Source organism: Sceloporus undulatus, chromosome 4 (genome assembly GCF_019175285.1).
Source record: "Sceloporus undulatus isolate JIND9_A2432 ecotype Alabama chromosome 4, SceUnd_v1.1, whole genome shotgun sequence".
Taxonomy (NCBI): Eukaryota; Metazoa; Chordata; class Lepidosauria; order Squamata; family Phrynosomatidae; genus Sceloporus; species Sceloporus undulatus.
In genome coordinates, this window is record NC_056525.1 from 177,680,402 (window position 1) to 177,692,272 (window position 11,871).

At 43.2% G+C, this 11,871-nt stretch overlaps 1 protein-coding gene across 2 annotated transcripts in view; it reads right to left on the bottom strand.

Moving 5' to 3' along the window:
• The window catches only part of ADNP2 (ADNP homeobox 2), a 32,991-nt gene extending 23,044 nt beyond the window's left edge, over positions 1-9,947 (bottom strand). The window contains exon 1 of one of the 2 annotated variants that reach the window (XM_042461713.1): positions 9,873-9,947. The gene's annotated coding sequence lies outside the window, so the exon portion shown is untranslated. Of the gene's footprint in view, positions 1-9,334; positions 9,839-9,872 lie in introns of those variants that run through there. The other variant, XM_042461712.1, reaches the window with a different exon arrangement.
• Between the last annotated feature and the right edge of the window lie 1,924 nt (positions 9,948-11,871).

The following is an 11,871-nucleotide window of genomic DNA, read 5'->3' on the forward strand; positions in this document are numbered from 1 at the left end:
TGCTTTACTGGTACAATTGCAAATGTCCTCCAAACCTAACTACCTTAACAGCCTGCAGTTTCACTGAGTGCTGGAGGTCTATTCTGTTGGCAATCAGGGCACAATAGGATAATTTTTCTGGCCATGTTCCACCAGCACCCTATTGCAACCATCAGAAGCAGAATCTCTGATGCAACTCAATACACAGTAGACTGTTGATGGGAAAAGACTAGAAACAGCATCCTGTTATGCTTCCATCACCAGTAAAATAGACCTCCATAGCTCAGTGGGGATGCTGGCTTTTAAGGTAAGCTTGGGGGGTGGAATCAGAAGAAAGTATGTAATTATGAATGTGAACTATGTATGTAATTATGAATCTTGGCCCATATCTGTTCCATAGCTTCAAAATTTCAGGAGATTTTATGTATCTCAGCTCTGGGCTGGATACTGACTATGATACAGTGGATCCTTCTCACTTGCAGAGTTTTGGTCCAGGGGGTCCTGCAAATGAGGAAAAATCAAGGATGGTGGTGTGCTGTATTAGTGAATGGGCAGCAATTTCCATGAGTCCACATGCACATGCTGCCACTAAATAATACAGTGGTACCCCGGGATACGAATGCGCCGCCTTACGAAATTTCCGGGTTACGAAAAAAATCCATTTAAAAAAACTGTTCCGGGTTACGAAGTTTTTTTCGGGTTACGAAAAAAATTTTGGTGCTTTTCGGCGCTATTTCACACGAAATCGCGGCTTTTCCCCATTAGCGCCTATGGCTTTTTCGGCTTACAAAGTATTCCGGGTTACGAAAGCGGCGGCGGAACGAATTAATTTCGTAACCCGGGGTACCACTGTATAGCCATGGTGAATCCATGGATTCAGGGGGGCCACAGTACTTAGTTCCCCTTTGCCACAGTACTTAGAAGAAATACAATGGAATGAATGAAAATCAGTCATGATAATGTTACCCAACTGATTCAATAGTTCTACTCTAAGCATGACTAAACTTCTATCCCATCCTCGTCAATTCTCAGTTCTGCTCTGATCAAAAATCACAGCAAAGTTCCCCTTGGCCAATGTTTTCTATTGGGAAAGTAAGGGGTGGGAGGAATGCCTCTGGTATTTCCAGTCAGCGTTATCTCCACAGAGAAGGGGAAATGGTCATCTGAGAGAAGGAAGAATGACATCATAGGAGGAGGTCAAGAATCCTACTACTGTGATGCCACCTGGCATGCTGGTTTGGTCAGTAAAGGAAGTGAGCTGGCCTCCAAGACCACTACTCTTTCCCACAATTGTCATGTTCAACTAAGATACTCTCTTGAAAAGACCATTCTCTGTATAATTAGGGGATGGGAAATTTGAACACATCATAAAACTGAAACTGTATACAGTCACAGGCAGGTGAAGAGAGAGGTATGTTACAGTTGATCATCTGGTGGAATTTATCCAGTCATGTACTTAAAAATACACATACCAAATCCACTGTCCAATTTCAAAATATTTGAAGCAGCATGTGTAAGATCTACTACTATTGCCTGCTTCATGACATACACCTGCACAAACCCTTTGGCACCCTATGGCTATTAAGCAGCTCTCGCTAAGAAAACAACTAACAGAGCCTGTAACTCTACAATATCTATTTTTAAACCATAACTGCTTGTCTAGTACTGTACTGTCTAGCTAGAGTTGACAAAGATCACAGAGAGAAGCCCACCCACACTGCAGCCTAGCACATAAGTGCTTGTTTCTTTTCTTCCTATGATCAAAGATTCTTCCTTCCATACCTCTGCGTTTTATAGTCAGGGGGAGAGAGGAGAACACATGGGAAGCAAAGGGTTGCTGCAAGGATCTGAAGCAGCAAGCACTTTCTGCCCTTTGTTTTTTCCTATGTTTACTTGGGAAGTATGCAAAGGCAAGTATGAATGTGAGAAAGAGTATGTTGTGGAATGCGAAAGAGGAAACTGGAGAGAATTATTTCACTGACTCATGCAAAAGAGAAAGAAAAAGGAGGGAAAAGACAATTGAAATATAAAACCCCAGGAGCTGAATTGTCTATCATTGCCCTTCTAACTGGTTGTTGCAGGTTTCCACACAGCAGTGAATCAAGATGGCTGTAATATTTAAAATGAACTCTCACAATCCACCCTTATCTTTTGAAGCATTGAGTTCAGCATAGGAGGGCCAAGTCTCATGATCTGCTGGTACACAGCATGTCATAGGCATCACACAAAACTTCACCCTTTCCAAGTCAGGGTCTTGCCTCTGATGTAGTACTCAAAGAGTCACACATTTTGGATTACTATACACTCCTAGACATATAGAGCAGAGATGATCAGCCCAGGCTGTGGGCCTCATGTGCCCCCACAGCCAATACAACTGCTGACAAAACTAGTAGGACTGCTGCAGATTTAAAAACCTGCAAAACTCAAAACCTAGCAGCCATTCTACCCTGCAAAATTGCCAATGTCAGAGCTTTATTGCCTTTTGTTTTTGTCTCTCCCCACTTCCCTCATCACCACAGAGCTGCCTCATTTAGTGAAACTCAGCAGTAACTGCAGCACCAAGTTTGATAGCAGTTAACAGCAGCACCACGTGCAGCACAGCAAAATCAATGGTGGCATGGCCTCAGGTTGTGCGAGACAGCTTTCCAAAGCTGGAAAGTGTCCTACACCTGCACATTCACTAAGTGACTTAAAACACTGTGAATGTTGGAGGTGACAGGTTGGTAGATATTTGATAGAGTAGTAGTATCAAAGTCATGTTGTAGATTTGTTCTATATTCTGAAACTTTTCTCCCACAAGGAGAAAAGAGATCGGCATGAGGTATCTTGCAAGGCTGTGTGGTGGAGGTAAGCATCATTTATCTCACCCCAGATAATTTTTCAATTTCAATTGAGAGGGTGCTGCTACATAGGAATGACTTTCAACAGATGTCATCCCTATCCCTATGGCTGCCAAAAAGCCATCTGAAGAGTGGGGAGAGATGATTTGGCAGGGGGCACCTGTGTACCACAACAGAAATTAAGGTGTCAAACAATTGTGTTGAAGATTTCATTGTTTATGCATAAATGTTGACTCAGTTTATGCCTAAGGTAGAGTGGCAAGCTCTACACCAATAATATTGAGTCTATGAAATATCCAGTTAATGATTCTCATACAATAGAGTTGGAAAACCATCTGAGCAGCTGAACAGGCAATAGCATCCTAGTTAGCCAGCATTTTAGAAAACTTGTTCTAACTATAATGGATTAAAAGATCTACACTAGCTATGAGCTCCAACAATTTTGAACTTGCAAATTATCATCCTGAACTCACCTAATGTCATCAGAAAGGATTGGGAATACTTAGTATTTAGATGGGAGACCACAAAGAAAAACCAGAAAACTACAGAAAGGACTGGAAAACAAAATCCCGACTGAAGCCCTGGAGAGCCACTGGTACCCATTACAGTAGACAATACAAGTAAGCCACCTAGATCAAAATGTTGTTGTTGTTGTTATTGGGCAGATAGAATCGTGGTCTAAGTACAGTATAAGGCAGTTTACCACATTCCTAGTGAATCAGTGCCAACTCACTCATTTTTAATGTAGTGAAGGAGACTATCTCGATGTGTTTATCATTTTTTAAAAAGCAGAAAGATACAGCATTTTAAACTATTATGTCCCCGGGGTCCCTACCCCCGAGTGGAGTTGCAGACACTGTGGTCCTTCCATAGCTTGGTGTAAAGGCAGTCACAGAAGAGCGGACTCAGTAGGTATAATACTTATTAGCTTTAATAACTTCCCAACAGAAATGTAACTCGAAACTGAAAGTTCAACACCCAGAGAGAGAGTTGTTGCCTCACACTCTCCTCTCTGCCTTGTTGCTCAAGGCTTTAGGGTGACCCTAGCGCTTTGTCTTAAGCGTTAGGAGGGAGTCCAGACTGCAGCTCCTTCTCGGAGAGTTCAGCGTCTGCCTTTTCATAGTTCTTTGGGCGGCCACCCCAAGGCCAGCACCAACCTTGGGTATCCCAAAAACAGGGAGGACATTGCTCGAAACGACCCCAATATCCCAGGGAGACTTCCCAATTCTCCACCACCGTGACTTGGCGATGGGCATCTACCAAATCCTCGAGGTGGGGATCCCTCGTGGTCTCAGGACTCCAGTTGCCCCGGCGGCCCCACGGTCCACAGGGCTGCTGACCAACCTTCTCACCCTGGAGTGCTCGTCTCATGCTCTCCCCTAGCCCCGTCCGGCAAACCCTCCACCATTCCTCCAGCGTCCACCACTCTCCTCCTCGGCTCCACCTTTCCTTCACTCTTTATCTCCCCCTCCTCGCACCCCAACCTCAGGCCCACCCTTTCCCCAGGTGTTTCTCCCAAAACAGCTCCTTGAGCGCATCCCCGGCACTCTCCCTTGTTGTGCTCTTCCCCAGGGTCCCTGTGCCCCTCGGTCAGCCTCCACGATGGACAACCCGGCAGTGCTTCACAGGTCTCTTTGTCACACATTATCATCATCATTAATTTGGGTGCCATTATAGCTGGAAATCTCAAGCCCCTTAAGAGAAACTATACAGACAATGTCATTTGGTATCTTGAGAGTGAGCTTGGCGTAGTAGTTTGAGTGGTGGAGTAAGACTTTGGAGACGAGAGTTCAGTTCTCCGCTTAGCCATGGAAACCCACTGGGTGACCGTGGACACACAGGTTCAGGCTCAAGAAGGCCATGGCAAACCACCGCTGAACAAATCTTGGCAAGAAACCCCCATGATTGGTTTGCCTTAAGGTTACCATGAATCAGAAACAATCTCAAGGTAAACAAAAACAACAAACAAAACTTTAACAATTTCTAGGAGAGAGTACAGTGACTAATGTATCAGGAAATTACTGCTTTTTCAAAAAGTGTGTCCCAGTTTCTTTAAATTTTACCAAATATTGTTGAGAGATACATACACTAAGAAAGTAAAAAGGTTCATGCAACATACAAAGGCTACATAATACAGAGCATTTAAATTTTAAATGATTCATTTAAAAGTGGGTAATTTTAATATGCATATGTCTTATTTGTTCATTTAAATTTAAATTACAATGTTACCAAGTCACTCAAGCCTATCTATGGCGTGGTACAGAGAGGACCAGAAAGAGGCAGCCGGGAGCCACCTCTCGTTGCTGCATAGCAGCTTCGTAGCAACCATATTGCGCGGTGATGCTATGCAGGAAAAAAGACCGCTAAAAAGCGGCATCTTTTTGTGCCGCCACAAATAGCTTGCAGCGGTGTGAGCACGTCACTGCTGCGCAGCTCCATTTGGATGCTGTGCAGCAGTGATGTCATCTATTCAACACCACACAGCAAGGACGCCTTCATCACATGCGAGGGGCGATGGGGCGTGTGGACGGGGCGCTCCTCGCACATGACGAGGGCGTCCTTTGGGGCCGGTATGTACCGGGCCTATCGATATTTATGGTATGATAAAGCAAAAGCTAATGTGAATCATTTTGTTAGGTAAGTCTGAAAAATATGGAACAACTACAAATCTAGGCAGTGATCAAAGAAACCTCTCTGGGTCTCAAGACAAGAAGCTGTTTACAAAAAGGAAACAATAGCAAAAGAAAGACAGCCAATTTACCAAGATTTGTTGGTATTTTATCTAAGAAAAACACAGAATTAAATTGAATGCGAAATTATTTTCAGAGGGTTGTAGCTTTCAATGGTTTTTCTACTGACTTATAAAGATTAAAGGCAGATAAAAAGATCTTTGGCTTTGAACAAAACAAAACTGAATTTGATGATGATGAACATTTGATTGGTAAAATGTGGTCAAAAGAGTTGAAATTTACTTTGTAAGTTGATCAGAAAGAGATTTTTTAAATAAAATGATGTAAAGATCCATAAAGAGATTTCAAATCTATGTTGAAACAGCAAGTAGGAACATTTTTTCATATATGGAGGACTTGTGAAAAGGCTAAAAAGGTTTGGGTTCAACTACATAATTTAATACAGAAAGTTGTGATAGTTAATGTTCAGTCAATGCCTGATTTTTCCCCCTTTTGGGAATGATAGATGATTGTTGTACATAAAAGGATGGAAGAATGTAACAATACCAATAAACAAAGACCTTAAAACTGAACTTAACTGAAATGGACAAGTTATCTGATAGTGAAAAATTGTGAAAGAGATTCTTTTGCAGAATTGGAAACCCAATTGGTTTTTTGCAGAAAAAAAAGGGAATGATATGAAAACTGTGGAATTTGATAACTAGTACAGTATTAGTAGTAGGTTTAATAGAAGTACATGAAGTAATTCCTTAGTTGGAGAAGTTAGAATTTATATATTTAGACTAATAACCACTGAAAAACAAGCCAAAGTTTCTCGCTGTCATTTTATCCCGTTTTGTAGCGGGAATTTCTTCTTTCCTTTTCTTATTTGTTTCTTCCCACTTTTCTTTTTTTATTCTGTCCTCTATATATATACAAGTATTTGTAGTTTTTAGTTGTTTTGTGTTATTTACAGTTCTTATCGTATTTAGAAATTCTTAATAAAAATATACCAAAGTCTCTTTATCTACGCCGATGACACAGTCTGTATTTTGTGAAGGGGTTTAGGGCATTTGTATAGGCCACATATCAACATAAGTTTTACAACCATCCCACAGGAAAACATACACTACCAACATTTATTTGCCTTGAAGGAGAGTTTGCTCAACTCTAAAATGTCGTAATCTGTAGCAGCCATATGCTCAACTGTGGAAAACTTAAGGTTCTGGATTTCACTAGATTGGATTAAATTAAACTGTGCAAGGATACCAATCTCCACAAGGTTTTTCCATTCATGGATGTATAGATGTAGATCTGTAGAAAGATGCAAATAAAACCTGCCACAAAAAGAGTTAAAATGGCTTGTATGAGGAGCATTAACAGCCAGGACCTGAATTTGCTTTGTGTGTCCTCAGGTTGCCTATCAATTTATGGCAATTTCATAACATAGCTAGAGGAGAATCCTACTTGAGTTGGCTTTTATAAGGTCTTCCAAAAGAAAAATCAACCATTACGTATCTCAGAATTTAAAAATAAAGAATGAAAGTAAACCCAATGTAGATGCAAGATCCAGCATCCCTTTTAATCTCAAAGGAAATATAATGTAAAAATTTGTTGTTGTTGTTACTATTTAAGTGTTAGTTATAAAGTGCTGTAAATTTACACAGCGCTGTATGTACGATCAGTTAAAAACAGAATAAAATAAAGATAAATTATTGTTGGATCAAGTTAGTAGTAGGGGAGAATACAGTAAGTAGAGGATGAAGTAAGTGGACAGAGGTAACAGCAAGTGCAGGAAGAAGGATCAAGAAGAAAGGAGAGAAGAAGAATAGAAGGGAAGAGAAAATAGAAAGGAGAGATAAGGTAGGATTGCTTTAGGAAAGCAGACGAAGGTGAAAGATGAGTGAAATGAACGGGTAGAGAAAGAAAGATGGGATCCAAAGATTATTAGTTAAGAGATCTTATATACTGACAAATCTTACCGACAGAGGATTAGTGAGGGATTTGTGTGTGTTTAGTCAATAAGCCATGTATGTTTGTAAGGCGTTATTTTTTGTGTAAGTGTATACTGTATATGGTTGTTAATGTCTTAGATGTATTTAAATAAGAAACTAATAAAAAGACGCTTGTCCCTCCATATTCGCTAGAGTTAGGGGACCAAGACCCCCGTGAATATGGAAAAGCCGCAAATAACAAAAACACCATGTTTTTCCCTGAGAGGACACCTCTCTAGGAATCTCTAGGTCCTCCAGGGCAACTCTGTGGTCAACGTCCAACAGACACTGAGCATAGGACTGCACTGGAGGAGCTATAAATGGTCTTTCAGTGCAACTTTTAGTTCAAGTTGACCATAGAGCTGCACTGGAGGATCTAGATATTCCTAGAGAGAACATATTAATCAAATCTGTGAATAATCAAAGCCACAAACATGGAGGGATGAGTGTACTATTAAAATACAGAATAGGATAAAATAAAAATAAAGCCTGCCTGCCTCTGGTGTACATGCTACAAAATAATTAATAAACACAATAACAATAACAATAACAATAACAATAATAACATGTTGTTGTTATGATGCTCCCCCAATTGACTCTCAATCAGGATGACCTTCTTCTAGGCAAGGAATATTTAGAGGTGGCTTTTTTCCAGTTCTGCCCCAGAAATATAGCCTTCACGGTATTGATTGGTGGCCTCCCATCCCAGGACAAAACCAAGGCTGGCCATGCTTAGCTTCTGGGTGCTTTTAATAATGTAACTGCCTAACAATCATGTCACTTCAGGGAAGAGGCTTTCAACCTGGGCGCCAGGGAAGCATCTCAAGAGAGAAGCCTCTCCGACCCAGGAGACGCCTTTCCCTCCTCCCCCTGCCGTTATCTCCAACCCCAGCATCTTCCACAATTTAAGGCTCTCTCCCTTCTCCCGGTCAAGAGATGCGGCTCTGCCCCCTTCCAAGCGCCCGAGAGTTTGGTCACACCACGAAATTAAGCTTGTTCTTATTCACTCCCCTCAGAGCCCTTGGCTCCCGCCAAAAGGAGAAGGAAAGGGAAGGGAAAGGAGGAGCAAGGGCCAGCCCTCCTCCTCTCTTCCCAGCACCTGCCCCTTATTCCCAGCCTCCTCACCAGAAGGAGCCCCAAAACGCCCGCCCTTTTTGGCTTAAGGAAGCAAGGATTTACATTCACATGAGGATTTAAGGAAAATAAATAAATTATATATATATAAGACATAGATATATACGTGTGTGTTATACTAGACAGATAGATAGGACATATAACACGTATATGTGTGTGTGTGTGTGTGTGTGTATATATATATATACACACACTGGTTACATAAGTTTTATATGTGTATATATATATGTGTGTATATATATATATATATATAGCATGTAAGATAGATGTGTGTCTATATATATATATATATATATAGGGCATATAAGATAAATATGTACATTAGGTGTATATATATATAGGGCATATGTTATAGGTATATATGTATAGATAGTATATAAGTTACATATCTATCACACATAAGTTATATATATCCATATATTTCGCATATATTTCTATGTATATGAATATATTCTGGGTATATATATATATGAGCATCTAAGGTCCCGCATCTCTCCTTAAGCGCCCTCCCTCTCTCCCTTTCCGCGGTGCCCGGTGCTCCTGGGCGTCGAGGGACGCCTTGCCCGCCGGGCTTCCGCCGGGCTCCCGCCGTCCTGGGCGAAGGCTGCGAGCAGCGCCTCCTCCTCCTCGTCCTCCTCCGCCCCGCTGCCTCCGTTGTTCCGAGGCGTCCTGGCTGCAGGAAGCGCGCGCGGGAAGAGCCCCCTGGCGCCGCACTCACCTGCCCGTCCTGCAGGGGTCGCTCGCGCTCCCGCTCCTTGCTCTCTGGCGCCTCCCTGAGGCTGGCTGGCACCTCTCTGCTCTTGCTGCTGCTGCTGCTGCTGCTGCTGCTGGGTGGGCTCTCTCTCTCTCTGTCTGTCTCCCTCAAAGTCCCCCTCCGCGGCCCTCCCCGGCGGGCTCCTCCTCCTCCTGCTGCTGGCCCCGGCTCTCAGCCTCTGGAGCCCCGAGCCCCGCGGGACGGAGGGAGCATCCTCGCCTGCTCAGGCCCCTCCGACCATCCCTTGCACCACCTCAGGCAACCGCAGCAGCCACCTCCGCTCTTGCCAGAGCCAGAAAGAGAAAATGGCGCTCGATTTGTCCCAGGAAGTGACGTCCCCGCCTCATTTGCATACCAGCCACAGTGGGCCAATCAGGAGGGCCTTGCTCCCTTGTTCCCATTGGCTCCCTCCATCAACCCTGAACTCCTGCTCTCAAGAGTAGACCACCTTGGGAACACTTTGGAGACTTCTCCCTCTCCCTGCCCTACCTGCCTCACTCACCTGTTCCCTCTTGCTCTTGCTTTGACACTTCCTCAAAGTGGGAAGCCTCCACTGAACCACGCTGTGGTTTTGGGTTGTGACGTCACCAGAGCAGGGGTGGGCGGGGCTTGGTGACATCACCTCACGTGATGCCACCACGTGGGCCATGCAGCAGAGCAGTGGCTCATTTGCATCTCCATCATGCCTCTTCCTTCCCAAAGGCCCCCCTCCCTTCACACAACCCAAGAGCCAATGGGAAGCAGCCATGTCAAGATGCTGCTGCCTTTCCCATTGGAAGGAGAGGCCATCTGAAAAGCCCATATAGCCTTGGTCACACTGTCTGCACCTTAAGAGCCAAAGCCAGAGGGGTCCTGCTTTGTGTTGGCCATTGCTTCCACCTCCATCATCTCCAGAAGGTCATGAGTTAAAATGGTGGTGAGGGAAACAGAACCAATCTCATAAACATGGATAGAGGAGAATACTACCTAGGCTGCATCCACACTGGAGAAATAACCCAGTTTGGCACCGCTCTGGCTCAAGGCTATGGAATTCTGGGAGTTGGAGTTTGGCTCCGCTCAGGGCCCCACAACAAACTCCAACTCCCAGAATTCCATAGCCTTGAGCCAGAGCGGTGCCAAACCAAGTTGGAGTCCTAGTCAGATGCTTAAAACCACCACTGTCACAATCCACTGCTATTCCATTCCTCTAAAGCTGAGAGAATGCGACTTGGCCAAGATTGGTGTCCATAGCTGAGTAAGTATGTGACCCTTGGTCCTAGTCAAATGCCTAAATCGCTACATCGCAACTGACTGCCATATTGTATCGATATTGTCTTTCCATGCACAGTAATCCACTGCCACAATAGCAAGAAATAAGCCACTGAGAACCCATCATGATCACTACATGAATTGGTGGCGACAATATCCCAAATGCCGTTTGAGACATGGAGCCATGAATTGTTTGGTTAGGAGCAAAACGTTGGGTTATTTCCCAGGTTGTCTTCCATTTGTACTGTATAACATTTACACTTTTTACTGAAGTACAGTGCACCGAAACCGCACAGCAAAAGAATGAATGGTGCACGTGCCATGGGTGCATGCGCTCTTCCACACCACAAGCACAAGCACCATTCTATTCAATGGGGCTGGAGCATACGCCTTTTTTGCCTTACACGGGGCAATGGATCCAGAACAGATCCCCCACATTAGCTAAGGGCCAACTGTAATGTAAAATCAGGCCATTCAGTCCCTTCCTTTGAAGGTAAAATTCAGATCAGGTTGTTGTTGGGGACTGAGGAGAGCATTGGAGAAAAATAGCTGCGGTTGATTCAGAAGACTGGACAGAGCCTTGATCAAATACTCTAGAAACAAGAAGCAAGGACATCACAAAAGGTTTGACATGAGGCCATCTTGGTCAGTGGTCTTCACTCACAGAGAAAGAGGAAGAGTCTGACCCTGTTGGTCCTCCTCCACCTCTACACTGCCTTTGATGTCAAAGATTCAAAGTTGGGAAGTAAGCAGCTAAAACTAACATTTGTGGCGTCTCTATGGAGGAAGACAAATGTTCTTGACCCGTACCCACACTGACCTGTTCAAATGATGCATGGGGCCAAAACGAGTGGCGCATGGGCATTTCAGGGTAATACAACAAGTAGAGAGAATGATGGTAATTTTTTTTTAGCTGGAGGATGTAATGTGTAACATTTTCTAGTTATTTTTTAAAGGCATTTTAGAATCGTACGGTAGTTTAATTTTTCAAGTTTTACTCCATTTTCTTTTCAATTCTAAAATTAATATATTTTAAACAATGAGTTATTACTTTAAAAAAATTAAAAATTACTTTAAAATCCAAGATATGCAGATGACACCATAATACTAGCAGAAATTATATGCAGATGACACCATAATACTAGCAGAGATTATATGCAGATGACACCATAATACTAGCAGAAATTATATGCAGATGACACCATAATACTAGCAGAGATTATATGCAGATGACACCATAATACTAGCAGAGA